The sequence below is a fragment of the Haemaphysalis longicornis genome, unplaced genomic scaffold, assembly GCF_048455015.1.
Source record: "Haemaphysalis longicornis isolate Haplotype H1 unplaced genomic scaffold, Haemaphysalis longicornis Haplotype H1 scaffold_11, whole genome shotgun sequence".
NCBI classification, from domain to species: domain Eukaryota; kingdom Metazoa; phylum Arthropoda; class Arachnida; order Ixodida; family Ixodidae; genus Haemaphysalis; species Haemaphysalis longicornis.
Genome location: NW_027526214.1, coordinates 51,125,656 through 51,147,992, shown reverse-complemented (window position 1 = coordinate 51,147,992; position 22,337 = coordinate 51,125,656). Strand labels below are relative to the sequence as shown.

The following is a 22,337-nucleotide window of genomic DNA, read 5'->3' as shown; positions in this document are numbered from 1 at the left end:
AAGAACAAGTATAACCCAGGTTGAAATCGCTCAACTAATGCAACTCTGAACGGTGGCCATCGACCTTCGGGCGGCCTCTCTCGTGCGTTGTGCACACGTCGCGCGACGAAATAAGGCCCCACAATGGCGAAATTCCTATACTATGTCGAGGCGCCCCGTGCGATACAAAAGCACCTGGCACTCCGGTCGACCCGATCCCGCCAGATCGGCGATAGACCGAGCCGTGAGAAACTCCGCGCGTACTCTGCACCTTCGAGCAGTACAACATCCCGAGACCCATAATCGATGATCCTTCGAATTACCTCACAGGAAGGGCAACTCCCCCGACAACAACGAATCCGCGCCTTGAGCGCAATAATGCGGTAATTACACCTGACAATATACAAATACCATGGTTTCGCAAGAAACCTGCGGAGCCAATTGGACTCAGACAAGATTTTCCCGGCCGGGAATAGTTGTACGGGGAAGACGCAAATCCTGGCCTCCCCAGATGAACTATGAAAGGTGAAAAGCATTACCTGGCTGCGCTATTTACCCGTCGAATGCATTTGTGTAAGGTAAACCGGCACAAAGCTAGCAAAAGATGCGGTTTCCTGCAGGGCTATTCTTGTGCACTTCACCTTCGAGGAAGCACGTTCCGCTGTAGAGCGGACATAGTGGCGAACTCGTAGAAAGAGAACTACGCTAGCGAGAACTGGATTTTGCTACTCCTGCCTTGGCAAACAAAACAGCAAATTCCTAGCGATGTAAGTTTTCCAGAAGGAAATAAAACGGTGGCATTCCTTCGTTCCTCCAAAAAGGAACTACTTCCAGGAAAGCCGTTTCGTACAACACTGGTTAAGTGGACCTCTTTTTTACCCCTGGGCCGTGACTCGAGTGTCTATGACATGTCAAGAGTAGTGGACCAGCGTTGAACACTCCTAAGCTCCATATGGCACCAAGACTGCCAGAACATAGGCCCTCACTATGCACGTAGCAAATCAAAATAAGCCAAGAGTGACTCACTGAAATAACAGAGAAATAAGGATTGGCAGTCAAGAAAACCTCGGAAGGCAAAGGGCAGAATGTGGTAGGTCATTGAAAAAGATAAAGAATTTGGAAATAAAGTGGAGAATATGTATATATTAAGGGAGACGCCAAACGCAGCCGTCGCCCAGAAGAGACGTCGCCGAGTCAGTCGAAACGGCGCGATTATTCCAAGAGGCAACCGAGAATACCAGCCCAAGGAAGGATGTGGATGGGCATGAGAAACAGATGAGGTACGACAAGGTGATAATAATATTCGTGAAAAGCAGACGGAGTCCAAAGTGGATTGGATACAAAAGTTACAGGCGCCTTCCATGTACCCTTTAAGTGAGAACTATCGTGGCCCGCACTCAAATATTCACACTTTATAAAAAAAAAATATATATATATATATATATATATATATATATATATATATATATATATATATATATTTATATATATGTATTTATATATATATATATATATATTTATATATATATCACTCACACCTACTCTTAAGAGAGCATAAACTTCCTGGATGTGACCGTGACAATTGAAGACGGTGAACTCACGACAAAGCTGTATCGGAAGCCAACAGATCGCCAGAAATATCTACATTACCAAAGCGTTTACCCACGTCACTGTAAGAATAGCATTCCTTATAGCCAGGCCCACCGTTTCAAACGAATCTGCTCAAAATCGGAAGATTTCACTACCAACGCAAAAAATTTAAAAACCATGCTGGAGGACCAGGGGTACCCAGCGCGTGTAACTGATGACGCCATAAAAAAGGCCGAAGCACTCAACCGCGTGGACCTAATTGCGAACCGTCCCCCACAACGAAACTTACTCGAGCGCACATATCTTTGCCGCTGTTATCGCTATTCGCCCCCGTGTACTGGTTACATTTTTGACTGCTTCTTGCAAATCTATTTTTCCCTTCCTTGCACCTACAGTCGTCTTCTAAGCCCGGCTACCGAACCATCGGGGTTTATTTTCTTCGTTCCCCCCTCCCCCCATCCCGTTGAGCAGCCTGCGTTCTGGTTTGGCTGTTTCCTCCCCCCCCCATCCCCCACTCAGCGGAGGGGAGACACCGATTACGCACGGGTTTTCGCTGAACTGCAGAGTGGCAGCTCTTAACGAAGACCTTAAAACTCGGGCTAGCGCCCCGGTCTCGGAAGGCGTCCGTCCGGCGAGGAAACGGTGGAATGGTGGCGGACCATTTCCTTCTGCACGACCACAAAACGTCTTTTAATTGCCTCAGCTCCGGGAACGGGCCCATAAACGGGCTGTAAAATGCCTTGTTCGCACTTTCCGAACATATGGCGGGACACTCGCTTTCAATCAACGGAAACGCGATCCCTCGGAACGTCTGGGCATTAGCATGGTGACGGCTAGCGGCGGAATATATATTGCCTTCTCTCCTTTGTTCTACAACCCCACTTTCGGACGCTGTTGAGCTTTTCGCGTTTCCGCCTTCACTCGAATTCCTGTTCAGTGCTCTTTCATCTCCCTTTCTGCCTTTTTTTTTCTCCAACTATCTTGGCGTCTCTCTCTTCGTTGATCATTTTTTGTTCATTCTTCCAGTATGGAAGATTCCCGCTTCGTGTTTGTGTTGTGCACGTATGTTTGTGTGTGGTATCGTTGGCCATTCGTATACCCGCTTTCCAGTTCCGACATATATGCTCTCTTCCGAAACGACCGAAGCCATCATTCCTGTAGAAGACTTCTCTCGAAGTCGAAACGTCGAAATAAACCCGCCGCTGTTGCTGTTACCGAGGTTTCTTACTTTATATATATATAGATAAATATATGTGTATATATATATATACATACATATATATATATATATATATATATATATTTATATATATATATCTATATATATTTATTTATATATATATATATATATATATATATACAGAAACATAGGTCGGCAGTCTACAACTCCAAAGGAGGTATAGGGGTGTGGTTTGGCTTTATTTTTTACTACGGTTAATGAAGTTAAGATTTTTTCAAATATAAGGAAGAAAGAAAGAAAGAAAAACACGCGCCCATAGTGGGGACCGAACCCACGCCTTTCGATTAGATCTCGAATGCCTTACCAATTCGGCTATCTGGGCGACTGTGTTCTCCTTCACTTTCTGGGCTGTTTATATTTGCTAGAAGTGTATCTGACGCTTGAGGGTGGTGGCCAGCGCCACTCTGACTACACGGGGAAAAGGGGACCTTCTTTTCAACCCCCGGGTCGTGACTCAAACTTCTACAGCCTGTCATGAGCGGGTAACTGGCGGGAAGCCCTCTTATGCTACCTAGCCATCAAGGCTGCCAGAACCGAAACCCTCGCTAGGCTTTTGCAGAATAATATAGAAAGGAAATGAGGGGCTCGTTGCGGAAATACAGAAACATGGGTCGGCAGTCTACAACGCCAAAGGAGGCATACGGGTGTGGTTAGGCTCTATTTTTTACTGCGGTTAATGAAGTTAAGATTTTTTTTCAAATATAAGGAAGAAAGAAAGAAAGAAAAACACGCGCCCAGAGTGGGGACCGAACCCACGCCTTTCGATTATATCTCGAATGCCTTACCAATTCGGCTATATGGGCGACTGTGTTCTCCTTCACTTTCGGGGCTATTTATATTTACTATTAGAGTATCTGACGCTTGAGGGTGGTAGCCAGCGCCACTCTGACTACACGGGGAGAAGGGGACCTTCTTTTCAACCCCCGGGGCGTGACTCAAACGTCTACAGCCTGTCATGAGCGGGTTACTGGCGGGAAGCCCTCTCTCTATGATATATATATATATATATATATATATATATATATATATATATATATATATATATATATATATATATATATATATATATATTTATATATAAAGTAAGAAACCTCGGTAACAGCAACAGCGGAGGGTTTATTTCGACGTTTCGACTTCGAGACAAGTCTTCAACAGGAATGATGGCTTCGGTCGTTTTGGAAGAGAGCATATATGTCGAAAGTGGAAAGCGGGTTTACGAATGGCCAACGATACCACACACAAACATACGTGAACAACACAAACACGAAGCGGGAATCTTCCTTATTGAAGAATGAACAAAAAATGAACAACGAAGAGAGAGACGCCAAGATAGTTGGAGAGAAAAAAAAAAAAAAAAAAGAGAAAAAAAGGAAGAAAGGGAGATGAAAGAGCACTGAACAGGAATTCGAGTGGTGGCGGAAACGCGAAAAGCTCAACAGCGTCCGAAAGTGGGGTTGTAGAACAAAGGAGAGAAGGCAATATATCTTCCGCCGCTAGCCGTCACCATGCTAACGCCCAGACGCTCCGAGGGATCGCGTTTCCGTTGATTGAAAGCGAGTGTCCCGCCATATGTTCGGAAAGTGCAAACAAGGCATTTTACAGCCCGTTTATGGGCCCGTTCCCGGAGCTGAGACAATTAAAGGACGTTTTGTCTGAACTTTTTGTCCGATTTTGCACATTCCTGTCTGAATCCCACTTAAAACCCCTCCTGTACAAAAGGTACATTGACGATATCTTTTTTATTTGGACCTACAACGAGGATGAGCTCCTCCACTTCATCGACTGTTACAATTCTGCACACCCGAACATCAATTTTACTCACACCTACTCTCAAGAGAGCATAAACTTCCTGGATGTGACCGTGACAATTGAAGACGGTGAACTCACGACAAAGCTGTATCGGAAGCCAACAGATCGCCAGCAATATCTACATTACCAAAGCGATCACCCACGTCACTGTAAGAATAGCATTCCTTATAGCCAGGCCCACCGTTTCAAACGAATCTGCTCAAAATCGGAAGATTTCACTACCAACGCCAAAAATTTAAAAACCATGCTGGAGGGGCAGGGGTACCCAGCGCGTGTAACTGATGACGCCATAAAAAAGGCCGAAGCACTCAACCGCGTGGACCTAATTGCGAACCGTCCCCCACAACGCGACTTACAACGAACAGACCTATGCTTAACGTACAGCACCAACTTTCCTAACGTAAAAAACATCTTGAAGCGGCACTACAACATTCTGGAACAAAGTGAACGCCTCAAACGGGCGTTTCCGTCCGTTCCAGGCGTCGTCTACCGACGATCCCGGAACCTCAAAGACACACTCGTGAACGCAAGGACAAATTCATTGTCCGCGCATAATGAATGCCGGCCATGCCTGAAACCGCGGTGCCTTGTCTGCAAGGCAATGCAACAGACAAGCATTGCTCAAAGCTCCAACTCAGAGTACTCTTTAAAAATTCGCGGGAACATGACGTGCGACACTTCCAATGTGATTTATTTGATTGAATGCAACGTGTGTCGAATGCAATATATAGGGCAGACAGGGACCTCTTTCAGGCTCCGGTTCAATAATCACAAAGCGCACGCCAAAACGCGCCCGACCCTGCCTCTCTCCAGACACCTCAGCCTTCCAGATCATTCTTTCGATAAACTAAGCGTCACGCTCTTAGAGACGGGGTTCAGGTCAAACCGGGAACGAGAACAACGTGAATCATACCTCATATACCGATTCAATACAATCAAAAAAGGTATAAATGAGGACCCAGGCACACTTGCAGCGATTAAAACATTGTCATCTACCTAACCGTATCAGTAGCGCTGTGGGTGTAGCCGGAACCGGACTCTCGAAATCACATGCACGTGAGCGTTTGTTCAGTGGATTTTTCCCACATTGCTGATGTCTTTCCGTTTTTGTTTTCATTTTTATTCCTTCTCTCCTTTTCCGCTCTTCGTGTTCACTCCTATCCCTTTTTTTTTTTTTCTTAATTCTCTCTTTTATAATCTTGTGTTATAACTTTGGAAACTTTTTTCTAAATCTCCGTCACAATCTTACAATTAAGTAATGTTGCTTAGTGTCGGTGCTGTTTCAGCAATAACTTCTGTTTACCTTCTCCCCAAAACACGTGTTCGAAAATTGGTTGGGGGATATAAACGTTTGGATATGGCGCATAACCCGGAAGATAAGCAATACAATTTTGGGGTCTGCGTTATTACTCGAGCGCACATATCTTTGCCGCTGTTATCACTATTCGCCCCCGCGGACTGGTTACATTTTTGACTGCTTGCAAATCTATTTTTCCCTCCCTTGCACCTACAGTCGTCTTCTAAGCCCGGCTACCGAACCATCGGGGTTTATTTTCTCCGTTTCCCCCCCATCCCGTTGAGCAGCTTGCGTTCTGGTTCGGCTGTTTTCCCCCCCATCCCCCACTCAGCGGAGGGGAGACACCGACGACGCACGGGTTGTCGCTGAACTGCAAAGTGGCAGCTCTTAACAAAGACCTGAAAACTCGGCCTAGCGCCCCGTTCTCGGAAGGCGTCCGTCCGGCGAGGGAACGGTGGAATGGTGGCGGACCGTTTCCTTCTGCACGAACACAAAACGTCCTTTAATTGTCTCAGCTCCGGGAACGGGCCCATAAACGGGCTGTAAAATGCCTTGTTTGCACTTTCCGAACATATGGCGGGACACTCGCTTTCAATCAACGGAAACGCGATCCCTCGGAGCGTCTGGGCGTTAGCATGGTGACGGCTAGCGGCGGAAGATATATTGCCTTCTCTCCTTTGTTCTACAACCCCACTTTCGGACGCTGTTGAGCTTTTCGCGTTTCCGCCACCACTCGAATTCCTGTTCAGTGCTCTTTCATCTCCCTTTCTTCCTTTTTTTCTCTTTTTTTTTTTTTTCTCTCCAACTATCTTGGCGTCTCTCTCTTCGTTGTTCATTTTTTGTTCATTCTTCAATAAGGAAGATTCCCGCTTCGTGTTTGTGTTGTTCACGTATGTTTGTGTGTGGTATCGTTGGCCATTCGTAAACCCGCTTTCCACTTTCGACATATATGCTCTCTTCCAAAACGACCGAAGCCATCATTCCTGTTGAAGACTTGTCTCGAAGTCGAAACGTCGAAATAAACCCTCCGCTGTTGCTGTTACCGAGGTTTCTTACTTTGTGTTCACCACGCCTTCGGCCCCATCGCCAGCATGCCAGTTGTTTCAAGACCGGCCCCCGGCGCACCCTCGGAGCAGCAACTCACGCGGAGGTTCCCCAAACATCCGCCTACCTCTGCAGTGATCGGAAACTCACAGACTCGTTACCTTCACCAGCACTTCAATCCGTATGACACAGCGGCCCCTGCCTTCATCACCATCCGAGGAGCGACCACGTTCGAGATAGAAAGTGAGCTTCCAAGTATTCCAAGAACTGTGAGAACACTGGTGTTCCACGTCGGTACAAGCGAGCTGGAGCATTACGGCTGCGATGAGACCCTTCGCCGTCTTCGCCGACTGGTAAACAACACCCTTCGAACCAGACCGGAGCTCCAGAAGTTGGTCGTGTCATGTGTGTTGCCACGTCACACCAACCGCCGGCTTGACCGACCAAACGACCACTTCGTGAAGTGGTTTAATTGGGAAGCCCGCAAATTCAACGAAACAATCCGGAGCTACTGTCGTCGCCCAACCAAAGTGACGTACGTGGACTATCAGTTTGACTCACTCCCGCCCCGTCGTTTCCTGGCTGCGGACGGGCTTCACCCCAGCTTCCTAGGAGTCGCTGTGATGGCGCAAACTTTGAGGGGTCTTCTGATACGGGATGCAACAACGACGGCACCCGGGTGGTCATCAAAAGCGGTCACTGCCAGCAGTCCCTCGCATTACCAACCGGCAACCCAGACCAACAGAGTTCCGGTTCGCGACGCCACGTCAAGTGAGCCACGCATCACCGATCATCATGCCAACCAGGAGAACATCAATGCAGCAAGCCCGGCCGCCACAGCGGAGAACCCCGAAGACCGCCGCCACCCCCCCATTGTGAACACGGTTCAAGTGCCCTTTCCCGGAGTTCTGGCTGAAAACATCGACGTGGAGTTCCCGACAATCGCCCAGAGCATGACGCCCGGAACACCTGTGCAACAACGCCGCTCGATATTGACGACCGATAACCTACGCCAGCCGCCCACACCCGCTCCCCGCATTAGGACCGACTGATATGTAAATGGTGAGTCCGGTTCTGTGCCTACATTCCACAGCGCCACATTCCTAAAAATCAGAAAACTTTCTGACAAACGAATTAGACATGATCTTCATAAATCAACGCTTCAAGTGTACCTAAAAGCTGGAGTAACCCCTAAAGGTATCACGCTCTCTCACGCGCCTTCCATAACGAACCTTGATGATCACGACCGACTAGCATGGCAGAACGTTCTCTCAAGTGCATCTCTCGAACTTGTAAAAATTGCCATCAATCATAGCGAAAAACAGGTGAAACAGCTAACTGCCCAAACGATAGCTCTTATCCGCTCCAACGGGCCCCTGTCCCCAGACGAAATAAACTCCTTAGCGGAGTTCGAAAAAGCTAAACATCGTGACCTCATAGACACAAAAATTCGCAAACTAAGACGAGATAGAGTTCCCAACCCTACTTTGCCTGAAATTTCGCCTTTCAACTATAGCCCCGACCCTCAACCACTTTCTTGTATAGTGAATAACCAACCTACTACAGAACCACGCGGCACCGCTATCGTAAACTTATCTACTACTGCCCTGTCACCTGATGAAACAAAACTACTCTCGAAGGGGCTGAACTTCTGCCCCACAACCGGCTGCTTTAATGAATTCCAGTTACTTCAAGACCTAGATAACTTTGCAAGAAATTTAAGACTAAGAGAATACTTTTTAGATAAGCCTCCTAACGTTCAAGATGCGCAGACACGCCCAAACAGGGATTGGACGCCAAGCACTCAACGTGACGAGTGCCTGAATCTGTACATCGCCGCTGTGCAAAAAGATGTCATGCGGGAATATGAAATTCACAAAGGTAAACGTCAAAATTTAACAAAGTCTGAAAAAGCGTGCTTGAAGGGTTTGGAAAATAGAACTGACATAACAATTAAGCCTGCCGATAAAGGAGGAGCGATTGTAATCATGAATACTGTGGATTACATTCGAGAAGGGCACCGGCAACTTGATGATTCAAACTTTTATGAGCGCCTTGCGGAGGACCCCACGATTGAGCACACCAAAATCGTAACTTCGGTATTAAAAGATCTCTTGGACGGGGGAAAAATAACCTCCAGTGAGCACAGTTTAATGCGACCAGTGCAACCCCGTCCGGGCCGATTTTACATGCTTCCTAAGATCCATAAAACTGGCAACCCAGGGCGCCCAATCATATCCGGCATTGGCACAATCACCGAACCCATTTCGGGGTTTGTGGACAAACTAATAAGGCACATTCCCAGCGTCCTGGACTCGTACATAAAAGACACCACGGATTTCCTCAAAGTTATTTCGGATCTTCGTGTACCAAAGGACTCGTACCTAGTGACCCTTGACGTATCTTCCCTTTACACTAACATCCCCCATGACGAAGGGATAGCCGCACTAACCAGCATGTATGCGCTCCATAAACAGCCAGATACCCCAGACTGCCATGTAGTTGCGAGGTTAGCGGCCCTCGTCTTAGAACTAAATTCATTTGAATTCAACAATGAGTACTTTCGGCAAGTTAGTGGAACCGCCATGGGAACCAAGATGGCACCAAGCTACGCCAATCTGTTTATGGGGAAGTTAGAGGCCACATTCCTGTCTGAATCCCACTTAAAACCCCTCCTGTACAAAAGGTACATTGACGATATCTTTTTTATTTGGACCTACAACGAGGATGAGCTCCTCCACTTCATCGACTGTTACAATTCTGCACACCCGAACATCAATTTTACTCACACCTACTCTCAAGAGAGCATAAACTTCCTGGATGTGACCGTGACAATTGAAGACGGTGAACTCACGACAAAGCTGTATCGGAAGCCAACAGATCGCCAGCAATATCTACATTACCAAAGCGATCACCCACGTCACTGTAAGAATAGCATTCCTTATAGCCAGGCCCACCGTTTCAAACGAATCTGCTCAAAATCGGAAGATTTCACTACCAACGCCAAAAATTTAAAAACCATGCTGGAGGGGCAGGGGTACCCAGCGCGTGTAACTGATGACGCCATAAAAAAGGCCGAAGCACTCAACCGCGTGGACCTAATTGCGAACCGTCCCCCACAACGCGACTTACAACGAACAGACCTATGCTTAACGTACAGCACCAACTTTCCTAACGTAAAAAACATCTTGAAGCGGCACTACAACATTCTGGAACAAAGTGAACGCCTCAAACGGGCGTTTCCGTCCGTTCCAGGCGTCGTCTACCGACGATCCCGGAACCTCAAAGACACACTCGTGAACGCAAGGACAAATTCATTGTCCGCGCATAATGAATGCCGGCCATGCCTGAAACCGCGGTGCCTTGTCTGCAAGGCAATGCAACAGACAAGCATTGCTCAAAGCTCCAACTCAGAGTACTCTTTAAAAATTCGCGGGAACATGACGTGCGACACTTCCAATGTGATTTATTTGATTGAATGCAACGTGTGTCGAATGCAATATATAGGGCAGACAGGGACCTCTTTCAGGCTCCGGTTCAATAATCACAAAGCGCACGCCAAAACGCGCCCGACCCTGCCTCTCTCCAGACACCTCAGCCTTCCAGATCATTCTTTCGATAAACTAAGCGTCACGCTCTTAGAGACGGGGTTCAGGTCAAACCGGGAACGAGAACAACGTGAATCATACCTCATATACCGATTCAATACAATCAAAAAAGGTATAAATGAGGACCCAGGCACACTTGCAGCGATTAAAACATTGTCATCTACCTAACCGTATCAGTAGCGCTGTGGGTGTAGCCGGAACCGGACTCTCGAAATCACATGCACGTGAGCGTTTGTTCAGTGGATTTTTCCCACATTGCTGATGTCTTTCCGTTTTTGTTTTCATTTTTATTCCTTCTCTCCTTTTCCGCTCTTCGTGTTCACTCCTATCCCTTTTTTTTTTTTTCTTAATTCTCTCTTTTATAATCTTGTGTTATAACTTTGGAAACTTTTTTCTAAATCTCCGTCACAATCTTACAATTAAGTAATGTTGCTTAGTGTCGGTGCTGTTTCAGCAATAACTTCTGTTTACCTTCTCCCCAAAACACGTGTTCGAAAATTGGTTGGGGGATATAAACGTTTGGATATGGCGCATAACCCGGAAGATAAGCAATACAATTTTGGGGTCTGCGTTATTACTCGAGCGCACATATCTTTGCCGCTGTTATCACTATTCGCCCCCGCGGACTGGTTACATTTTTGACTGCTTGCAAATCTATTTTTCCCTCCCTTGCACCTACAGTCGTCTTCTAAGCCCGGCTACCGAACCATCGGGGTTTATTTTCTCCGTTTCCCCCCCCATCCCGTTGAGCAGCTTGCGTTCTGGTTCGGCTGTTTTCCCCCCCATCCCCCACTCAGCGGAGGGGAGACACCGACGACGCACGGGTTGTCGCTGAACTGCAAAGTGGCAGCTCTTAACAAAGACCTGAAAACTCGGCCTAGCGCCCCGTTCTCGGAAGGCGTCCGTCCGGCGAGGGAACGGTGGAATGGTGGCGGACCGTTTCCTTCTGCACGAACACAAAACGTCCTTTAATTGTCTCAGCTCCGGGAACGGGCCCATAAACGGGCTGTAAAATGCCTTGTTTGCACTTTCCGAACATATGGCGGGACACTCGCTTTCAATCAACGGAAACGCGATCCCTCGGAGCGTCTGGGCGTTAGCATGGTGACGGCTAGCGGCGGAAGATATATTGCCTTCTCTCCTTTGTTCTACAACCCCACTTTCGGACGCTGTTGAGCTTTTCGCGTTTCCGCCACCACTCGAATTCCTGTTCAGTGCTCTTTCATCTCCCTTTCTTCCTTTTTTTCTCTTTTTTTTTTTTTTTTTTTTTCTCTCCAACTATCTTGGCGTCTCTCTCTTCGTTGTTCATTTTTTGTTCATTCTTCAATAAGGAAGATTCCCGCTTCGTGTTTGTGTTGTTCACGTATGTTTGTGTGTGGTATCGTTGGCCATTCGTAAACCCGCTTTCCACTTTCGACATATATGCTCTCTTCCAAAACGACCGAAGCCATCATTCCTGTTGAAGACTTGTCTCGAAGTCGAAACGTCGAAATAAACCCTCCGCTGTTGCTGTTACCGAGGTTTCTTACTTTGTGTTCACCACGCCTTCGGCCCCATCGCCAGCATGCCATATTTATATATATATATATATATATATATATATATATATATATATATATATATATATATATATATATATATATATATATTTATATATATATATATATATATATATATATATATATATTTATATATATATATATATATATATATGTATGTATATATATATATATGTAACTCTACTGATATAAACATGTAACTATACTGCAGAAGGTGGGAAAACAGGAAGGGGGAGAGGAAGGTTGTAAATGGAAAGGAGGCATAGTTGCGGCAGTGATAGACAGAACACAGACATATAAGGTTCAACCAAAGTCTGTGTCTGTGTAAACTGTGCCACGTTTCCATTTACAATCTTCCTCTCTGCCTTCCTCTTTTCCCACCTTCTGTAGTAAGGTACATGTTTTTCCTACTCTCTCGCTCTTTTACTCTTCCCGAGAGTTCTCATTTTTGAGGGTGAGGAGAAAGGGAAGCCCTCGGATCCAAAATGTGTATAAGAGTTTTTCTGTCTATTCTAAGACAACCCCCGAAGAAGAAAGGTCCTCCTTTCGAAACTGTTGGGTATGCAATAATCTAAGAAACTGGACAAACGCTATCGTCTCCCTCAGTATGCTATATATATATATATATATGTATATATATATATATATATATATATATATATATATATATATATATATATATATATAACAAAGCGCACGGGAAATGTTAATTAGGTTCAATTCGACAACCGGCGACCTTTTTTCGTTCCTTTATTGCCGGTTCGGTTTTTGTTGCTAAGAGACGTAGCGATGTTGAGAGCGGTTACTGGTGGTTTGCTGCGATAAACTAATTGAATGCCGGGTGACCGCCTCCCAGGCGTGTTTTTCTCTTCACTGGCACATAAGAGGAAGGTTTATCCTCCCCTAGAAGGCAGTAAAAAAGGGCTGTTACTTTTTTGGTAATAATATTACACAGGGTTTTGGCTTCAAAGCGAGAAAATTCGGCAGATGATTTTTAACCTTCACGCGACCTGTCTAAAGCAAGCAGATATAGCAAAGGTGATTAACAGTCCTTATGGGTAAATGTATCGCGCCTTAATTACGCAGAGTCATTGCCATGAAAACAAATACCCCGTAATTTTAAACCATGCAACGCTGGTTAGTTTTGACAATCTTGTATTTCCCGCCGACTTGCCTGGTGCTCCTAGTTCTTACATATAGATAATCCAAAGATTCAGCGTGTTCTTGAATCGTCACCAGGCCACCAAGGGGTAAAACGATGAAGAAGCATCCGTCCAGAAGTATCCAGGCGGTTACAGCCCTCGATTGGGTAGAAAGCTTCGACTCAAGGAACGGCAGATACTCACCGCGCGTTTGCATGTTCCTGTTCCTTCCGCGCCGTTCACTAGGCGGGACGCACAATTATCATTCAAGCAGACACACAGACTTCCTTGTGACATGACAGACCACTTCATCCGCGGCCTCTAAGGTACACCCAGACCACTGCCAAGTTCGCGGAGGCTGCCCTGATAAGTTACAGGCATATTGGGCACTGCCGAGGACGCCATGTTCTCAGAAGTGACTTGCTCGGTTCCTTCTGAAATTCCACACACCTGGGGAGCTGGAGCAGCACGAGCAGGAAATTTTGCGGCATCTGAGCTGGTTATTCCCTCCAGCAGGCGCGGTGGCCACAGCCCTCAAATGACTGCGCGGCTGAGTAGTCAGTGGAGTAAAGCTTTTCGTCTCCCTCGAAATAGATGATATTGCTGTATTAGCGATCCTTAGACGTCTGTTGCTGCATTTGAGCTGTCTACACGTGCTATGTTTGGTATCGAATCCAGCATTACAGCTCAGTGTGTAATGTGTCTTTTACAAGACATAAGACTCTTTTATAACTTGAAGGAGAGGACATGGAAGGGTTGTGACAAACTAGTCCATGAAAAAAAAACACTGCTGGCGTTTCGGGCTTCACTCTCTTGTATATTGCGGGAAGGTGGTAGTGTGACCCTGCCGAGCCCGCAGCATTGTCAGCTGACAAGCTGATGAGCCGCACAAAGCCGCTGAATTATCAATGCACCGCGTATCTCGTCACTGCGCCACTCGCCGAAGGAACTTCACGCATCGCGAGCGCGTCCCCTGAATACAGTACCGCGCAGACTTCGCGCCGCGGGAAAGCTTACGTCGCCACAGTGCTCCATTATTACCCGAATTCCTTCCGGTGATGCAGAAAGCGGCCGCGTCTGATTTCGCCACCGCAGACCGACGGTATACCAAAAGGCCGCTTATGTATAGGCGGGCGGGTATTGTACGCGGCTGCCCTTCGGCATACGAACGTGTACTGCTGCAGCGTCGAGAGCCACCTGGGATAATGGTGACTGTATAATTACACATACAAGAAGCGAAATTGAGCTCCTGACTAGCTAACCCCAGTTTGCCGCATGTTCACATGAATATATAGGCTCCATAATTTAACGCGACCGCGTCCTATGGGCAGATGCTTTAGATTTACCACATACCTCGTACTGTATTCAGGAAACCTAAACAGACGCCCGAGCGTAGAGCATAAAAAATGTTTTTTATGCTTTCCTTACTTGTTTCTTTGTTTAAAGGCCAAACTCGCGCTTTCGCGTTGCTGTTCCGTTTGTTTGACGAGTTAAATAGGCTCGCTAGGCGCATTTTTCGTAAAGTTACAGCCAAAAGCGAGTTGTCTGGAGTAAATGGCTTAGTGAAAGTTGGAAGGACTGCCGTTTTGTCCTTGCATTCAGAAAAGCGGCTACTCGTTCGATGGCGGCATGATGGTGCACCTGGAACGGCTTAGTAGCGCCAGTCTTCTGTTATTCGTATTGTTGTGTTTTCGTTTATTTAATAGCCTCAAGGCTTAGCAGACAATTAGCGAGTCAGATCTATATCCAGGAAACTAGGTTTGCCTCCAGGATGTAGTCCAGCAAGGAACAATTGGTAGGACCATGGAGCCACCGCTGGTAATGCGTATCTTGCCGCAAATTCAGGCCTGATGCCATCAGACATTTCCTTCGGATGTCCTTAGTTTCAGGGCATGTCCATAATATGTGGTGAAGGTATGCCGGAACCGTTGCATCAGAGCAGGTTGGACCTTTCACGTGCCCTCGGTAGTACCCTTTCTATGCACTCGCGCGGGCAGGAGTAAGAGACACCCCCAGCCTGATCCTTCGTAGTACAACCTCACGAACCACGGAATACGGAGGTATGGGAGCACGCGTTCGGTGTCGAAGATCCTCCTTTGTGGCCATTCGTGTGACCCATGGGTCACTTGGGAGCTGGGCGGGGGATGGTGGGGCCATTAAGTTGTGTTAAAGAAAGTAAGCCCTTTCATTTCCTACAATACTGGTGTGACCAGGGACCCATGACACGATAACCTTTGACGGCATTTTGCTGTGGAGCGGGTGGATTCGTTGGCAGATGATGGGAGTCTGCGCAACCTGTTTCAGATAATGAATCACCTGCGAAGAGTCGCTACGAAGATTGATGGTTGTCAAGGCTTTATTCGAGGCGGCTGCATGGCGTCGTGTATAGCCTGCAATTCCAGCAGGTTGGCTGTCATGAGGCAGGGGCGTAGGGAATACGGCCTTCAATGCTGGGATGAGTTAGACTGATCGACGTAGTGACTCGAAGTGTTCCTCTACATAAAGCGTCGGGGTACAACACGCATTGATTGTCTGGTCCCGGGTTATTTGGGAAGGGAGAAGGCGCTGTACTTTACCCTCCTTGGTCCACCTTTTCAGCAGACGGCTTGTCTTGTTGAAGGTTATAATCGTATAACCCCAGGGTGCAAGGTCATCCTGACATCCAAGAGGAGCCAAGGTTCCCGGATTGAAGTGGTCGTACAGTGCATGGCTGTTCTACAGACATGAATACTTTGACAGTCGAACAGCTCGCCCTTGATTTATCAGCTCGTCAATTGTATATGAGCTTCCTTCTTCTTGGAGAACCGGTATCGGGGTGATGCGAGGGAGACCGGTGATGGCTCGCATGGCTTCTCTAGTATAGCTTCCAGTTTAGCATGTTGGGAATGGTTAGACACTGAAACTGAGCTTCATAAACCAATCGTGGTTGGAACAGCGCACGCCAGCCTCAGAGCAAATTCAGTTCTTGCACCACCCAAATTTGGTGCCATGCGGCGGATTACGTGAATTGAATTTGCCGTCGTTTGCCTGACTGCTTTCAGCCCTCCTGTAGCGATACCAGCCTGGTGAATATGTCGGCCCTGAATACGGAGCTCTGTTGCTTCAGAAAGCTGATGAGTGCCAGTGCGTAGAGATGAAAGGTGGACGGCGAGCTTCTTGCGGCCAGTTTTGTTAACGGCAGTCATGAACTTCGTTTTCTCGACGGAGACAGTAAGACCAACCTTCGCTGCAAATGCCTGGATAACTTCAATAACCTTCTGCAGCGCTGTTTACTGTATCTGTAGGTTTTTGTGTGTCGATCGGTCATGCTGTGACATCATCCGCATAGATGAGGAAGCGTGTGTTCTGCACAGTATCGAGCTGCCACGCTAAGTGAATAATACAGTGGTAAAAAGCATGGGGGGCAGCACAGCTCCGTGAGGGACACCAGGCACCAAGTGAAACAGACCAACTGGCTTCCCCCCTACACGGACACCGAATGTACGTTTTTTTTATTTGGCAGCGACATAACCAACCACACGACGTGGCAGGTCCAACTCAAGCATAGCACGAATGATAACGTCATGAGATAGATTATCATACGCATTTGAAATATCCGATGAAAGTATAGTAAGAGTTGCGTAGCTGTAGGAGGAGACATTCAAGATGTCTTCGGCCAACATCGCCAAACCAACTTCCGTGCCAAGTGCAGTACGAAACCCGATTTGTGCGCTAAGTGATATTTGCGGATGCTTTTCCAGTCATCAGGAAATACGTGTCGCCAGCATTCTTTCTGCTAGTTTGCAGATGGTGGGTGTCAAGGAGATTGATCGGATATTTTCTAATTGGTTAGGAGGTTTTCCAGGCTTAGTTGTAGCGATAACTATTGAATACCTTCCCTTCCGCCGAGATTGTTGAGGTTGTCCACACGTCATTATTACATCCAGAATAATATTGAGGATATCTCCCTCCAGGTTTTGGTAAACCTCGTACGGTGTAATCATCCGGGCCTGGTTTGGTACGTTTTTTCGAACATTCAATAGTTGCGCTACAGTGCGCCCCCTTTGAAAGAAATTTCTTTCAAAGAGGGCGCATGTAGCGCAACTTCCTCCCCTCTCCACACGCACCTATAAAAGCGTTCTGCAGTGTACTGTAAATGTTACTCCGATGAAGACTGGACCACCAGTCGAAACGTTAGTAAACATGTTTGTTTTTGTTTTTTGAGACTTGCATCGGACTCTACTTTTTGATATTTTTTCTGGACCATTGGAAACTTCTTTTGTTCGACCGTATATATATACAGTCGAACACGGATATATCGAACACGGGTATATCGAATTATTGTCTATATCGAACTCATAAATTATCCCCTTGAAAATTCATTGCAAAAATATAGGAATTCGTACGTTTATATCGAACGGTATTTTTCCCAACATTGGGTATATCGAACGCCGCGTGAGCTGGAAGGGGCTCTTCGGCCGTCGCTGCACCCCCGATTTCTGTGGTCGCTTAGCGGGCGACATCGCACCTTCGCCAAAACCCGACAGGGACAGTAGCCCGAAACGCTCGGAAAATGTTACAGTGTGAGGTAGGGATTTCCCGACTTCGCTCCGACTGCGCAGGTTCTCCGTATTGAGGAACAGCTATTTTTTTTTTCGGCTGCGTACGTTCCCCACCTTGCCAATAAATTTGTTTTTTACTCTCTCTGGGTCTGTCTTTCCCCGATGTCGCCTCGGGGAAGGGAAGAGCAGGAACGAATGCGCTGGCGGCCTCCTCCTTCTTTTGCATTTTGCTGTTACTGCTGTTTCGCAAGTTGACCCGCACCTATCGTAGATCACTGTTTCTCTCGAAGGTGACCATCGCGAGCGCTTTGTTGGAGTCCGTTCAGAGAGCCTTCAAATCGTCACCATCAAAGTTCTTGTGTTGCGTGCTCGTTGTTCTTCTTTTGCGTGCGTGTTGTGCATGGTGTGCGAAGGCGCAGCGGACTGCTGGAATTTTCTAGTTGTGCAGGCGTCGTGTACGCGTCTCACGCCACGTGTGACTGGGTGGTGGTGAAGCGGCGCGGAAGCAATGGCCACTGCAACCGCAGCCATCGTCAACAAACGCAAGAACCTGGACTATGCGGCAAATCTGTTCCTTTTCCCGGGTGCTGTTCCAGCCGGAGTGTCTGCCGACGACTTCATGAACGCTGACAGCAATGTTCAGGCTATTGCAAGCCTCGGTGACGAGGATATCGTAGCTGCGGTCGGAAGAACTCAGGCTGATAGCTCGAGTGGCGAAGATCGCCCGGACGAGGAGGTGGCTACACGATCGTACTCCGCCGCTGAAGTGGCTGCTGCGTTCAGCTTGAATCGCCGTTGTTGCGGCGACATGGAAGGAACTGGGCTGTCGCACCTGGACAGCCTCGAGAAGATCGAGACCAGCGTCTTTAATTTCATTTCCAGGACGAAGAAGCAGGCCAAGATCAGCGATTTTTTTTTCACGCAAATAAAGCATCCCGTTGCGTCATGATTGCGGAAGTCGTTGTCATTCTTGAAAGCGTCGATCGGTAAGTGATCGCCTGCCACAGGTGCGGTCTCAGAGACCATATTTTTTATATCGAATTTTTCGTATATCGAACTTTTTCGCAATCCCCTTGGAAATCGATATATCCGTGTTCGACTGTATATATATATATATATAAATATATATATATATATATATATATATATATATATATATAAATATATATATATATATATCTATATATATATACATAAATATAAATATAAATCAAGCGAAATATAAACTCACAAAGCGCGCAGAAATAGTGTAAGTAAAGAGTCGGATACACAGCAAGAACAATAACAAACAATGTTTACTTACGTAGCGGCAACGGGACTTGCCTTCATCAGAGTAAAGTTACATGATTTTGCTGTCGCAAACATTTTGAACACGTTTCTTATATAGGTTTCCATAAAACTGTGAGAAGGAGCGGAAACTATTTCGGAAATGGAGAGTGTGCATACAGTCAGGCTACGCCTGTGTTACAACATCAACAAAAAAAGGGGGGGGAGCGAATGAGAGAAAAAGGAGTCGTGTTAACAATACAGCGTTCAAGGTTGCACCATGACGGGTCAACGTATGCCGCGCGGGCTGCAAGTTCAGACAATGGGGGAAACTGGACAACCGCGGTTTGAAAAGAAAGGGAAGAGTATACAGTAAGGTATTCAGTGGCTGGGGAGACTGGTTCGGGAGTAAGCGAAGATGGGTGTGCCCCCCGCGGATGAAGAGAATTATAGGGGGCACAAAAGAGCATTTCACAGAAGCTAGCAATTGAACAGGAAATAGGTAGGGTCACAAAAGGGTAAACATGAATAGATCACAAAGAGTTAAACATTCTTAAGTGGTGGTGGGAACAAGGTCTCCATCCCCAGGACAAATGGCATTGTTGAGCCGCATTAGGCTAATAAAGCTGCTGTATTAGGAGAGTTTCTGCGAATTCTGAAGGCGAACTCGAGGGTAGGTATAATGAGCATAGTTATAAAAATTATGAAGCCGCTAATTTTAATCGAGGGATAAGCACGTTAGTTTTCCGTAACTTTCATTAATTCCAAGTGTGGCTGACCCAAACTTATAAATGAGATAAGATTCCCGAACCTCGCGGTCGTGGTGCGTTTTGAAGGCGGATTCCAAAATCGTTGCTTTAAGATGTTCAAATGCATGCCCGGGACTGTTCACATGTCTTGACAGGGGAAAATAAGGGCAGCTTTTTGCATGAGAGCGGTGATTATTGAACCGCATTCGGAAGGGCGTTTCAGTTTGGCCGATATATTGTTGCCTACAAACAGTGCACTCTAGAAGATATACGACATTAGCGGAGTCACAGTTAAAGTTACCTTTTATATTTACGTAGTAGTCTGAAGCCGTGCTGGTGGCGCGCTGTGTAGTGGTCATGTGTGGGCATACTTTACATCGGGGTTTATTGCAGGGCATGCAGCCAGTAGTTGCCGGTCGGTTGATACGAGAGTTAGTAAGAAAGCCACCTAAATTCTTATTACGCCGGTAGACAACGCGTGGTGGTTCGGAGAATATGCTTTTTAAGCGGTCACTTTGCATTATGATATTTTGATGTTTTTTTAACACGGTTGACACTCTTGGAGCGGAGGATGAGTGGGTTAAATTTAAGTTAGTTGGCGGGTTCCCGTTCGGGGCTTTTTTCTTACAGATTTCGTTACGGTTTAATTGGTTGGCTCGCACAATAACGTCGTCGATAACTTTTTCCGGGTATTTTTTATTCAGGAGGGCAGTCTTGAGTTCTCGACAGTTTGAGTCAAAGTCGGCTTGGTTTGAGCAAATTCTCCTAAATCGGTGGGCTTGGCTGTAAGGTATTGCTGTCTTGCAGTGTCTGACATGGCTACTTCTGAAGTGCAAATACTGCCGCGTGTCTGTCGGTTTTCTATACAGTTTAGTTTGAAGCCGACCTTGGAAGGTAGTAACGGTGACGTCCAGAAAGTTTACACTGTGTTCCGAATAGGAATGAGCAAGGGAAATACTAGGATGGGCTAGGTTAAATGCCTCAATGAAGGTGAGGAGCTCCGCCTCACCGTGTTGCCAGATCATGAATATGTCATCAATATACTTTTTATAGTACATTGGCTTTAAGTGTTGGGTGTCAAGAAAGTTTGACTCGAGGTGAGCCATAAAGATATTAGCGTAGTTAGGTCTGATTCGAGTTCCCATTGACGTTCCGCTGACTTGCACGTAATAAACTCCGTCGAACTCAAAATTGTTAAGTTCAAGAATAAGCCTAAGGAATGTTTGGAGAGCAGAAAAATCGATAGGTTTGTCGCACGATGACTGCTCATACGCAAGGGATACAGCGGCGATGCCATCTTCATGCGGGATGTTAGTATACAGTGACGCAACATCAAGGGTGACTAGAAGGCAGTTATCAGGAATTTCAAACTAAACTGTCGGCTTCAAACTAAACTGTATAAAAAACCGACAGACACGCGACAGTATTTGCACTTCCAAAGTAGCCATGTCAGACACTGCAAGACAGCAATACCTTACAGCCAAGCCCACCGATTTAGGAGAATTTGCTCAAACCAAGCCGACTTTGACTCAAACTGTCGAGAACTCAAGACCGCCCTCCTGAATAAAAAATACCCGGAAAAAGTTATCGACGACGCTATTGTGCGAGCCAACCAATTAGACCGTAACAAAATCTGTAAGAAAAAAGCCCCGAACGGGAACCCGCCAACTAACTTAGTTTTAACCCACTCATCCTCCGCTCCAAGAGTGTCAACCGTGCTAAAAAAACATCACAATATCCTAATGCAAAGTGACCGCCTAAAAAGCATATTCCCCGAACCACCACGCGTTGTCTACCGGCATAATAAGAATTTAGGTGACTTTCTTACTAACTCTCGTATCAACCGACCGGCAACTACTGGCTGCATGCCCTGCAATAAACCCCGATGTAAAGTATGCCCACACATGACCACTACACAGCGCGCCACCAGCACGGCTTCAGACTACTACGTAAATATAAAAGGTAACTTTAACTGTGACTCCGCTAATGTCGTATATCTTATAGAGTGCACTGTTTGTAAGCAACAATATATCGGCCAAACTGAAACGCCCTTCCGAATGCGGTTCAATAATCACCCCTCTCATGCAAAAAGCTGCCCTTATTTGCCCCTGTCAAGACATGTGAACAGTCCCGGGCATGCATTTGAACGTCTTAAAGCAACGATTTTGGAATCCGCCTTCAAAACGCACCACGACCGCGAGGTTCGGGAATCTTATCTCATTTATAAGGTTGGGTCAGCCACACTTGGAATTATAGAAAGTTACGGAAAACTAACGTGCTTATCCCTCGATTAAAATTAGCGGCTTCATAATTTTTATAAATATGTTCATTATTTCTACCCTCGACTTTGCCGTCAGAATTCGCAGAAACTCTCCTAATACAGCAGCTTTATTAGCCTAATGCGGCTCAACAATGCCATTTGTCCTGGGGAAGGAGACCTCGTTCCCCCCACCACTTAAGAATGTTTAACTCTTTGTGATCTATTCATGTTTACCCTTTTGTGTCCCTACCTA

The 22,337-nt window shown here is 46.5% G+C and overlaps 1 non-coding gene across 1 annotated transcript; it reads right to left on the bottom strand.

Annotated features, from left to right (window-relative positions):
* Positions 1-3,540: 3,540 nt before the first annotated feature.
* On the bottom strand, positions 3,541-3,612 carry Trnai-uau (transfer RNA isoleucine (anticodon UAU)). Its single transcript has one exon. It is a non-coding gene; the product is annotated as a tRNA-Ile (tRNA).
* Between the last annotated feature and the right edge of the window lie 18,725 nt (positions 3,613-22,337).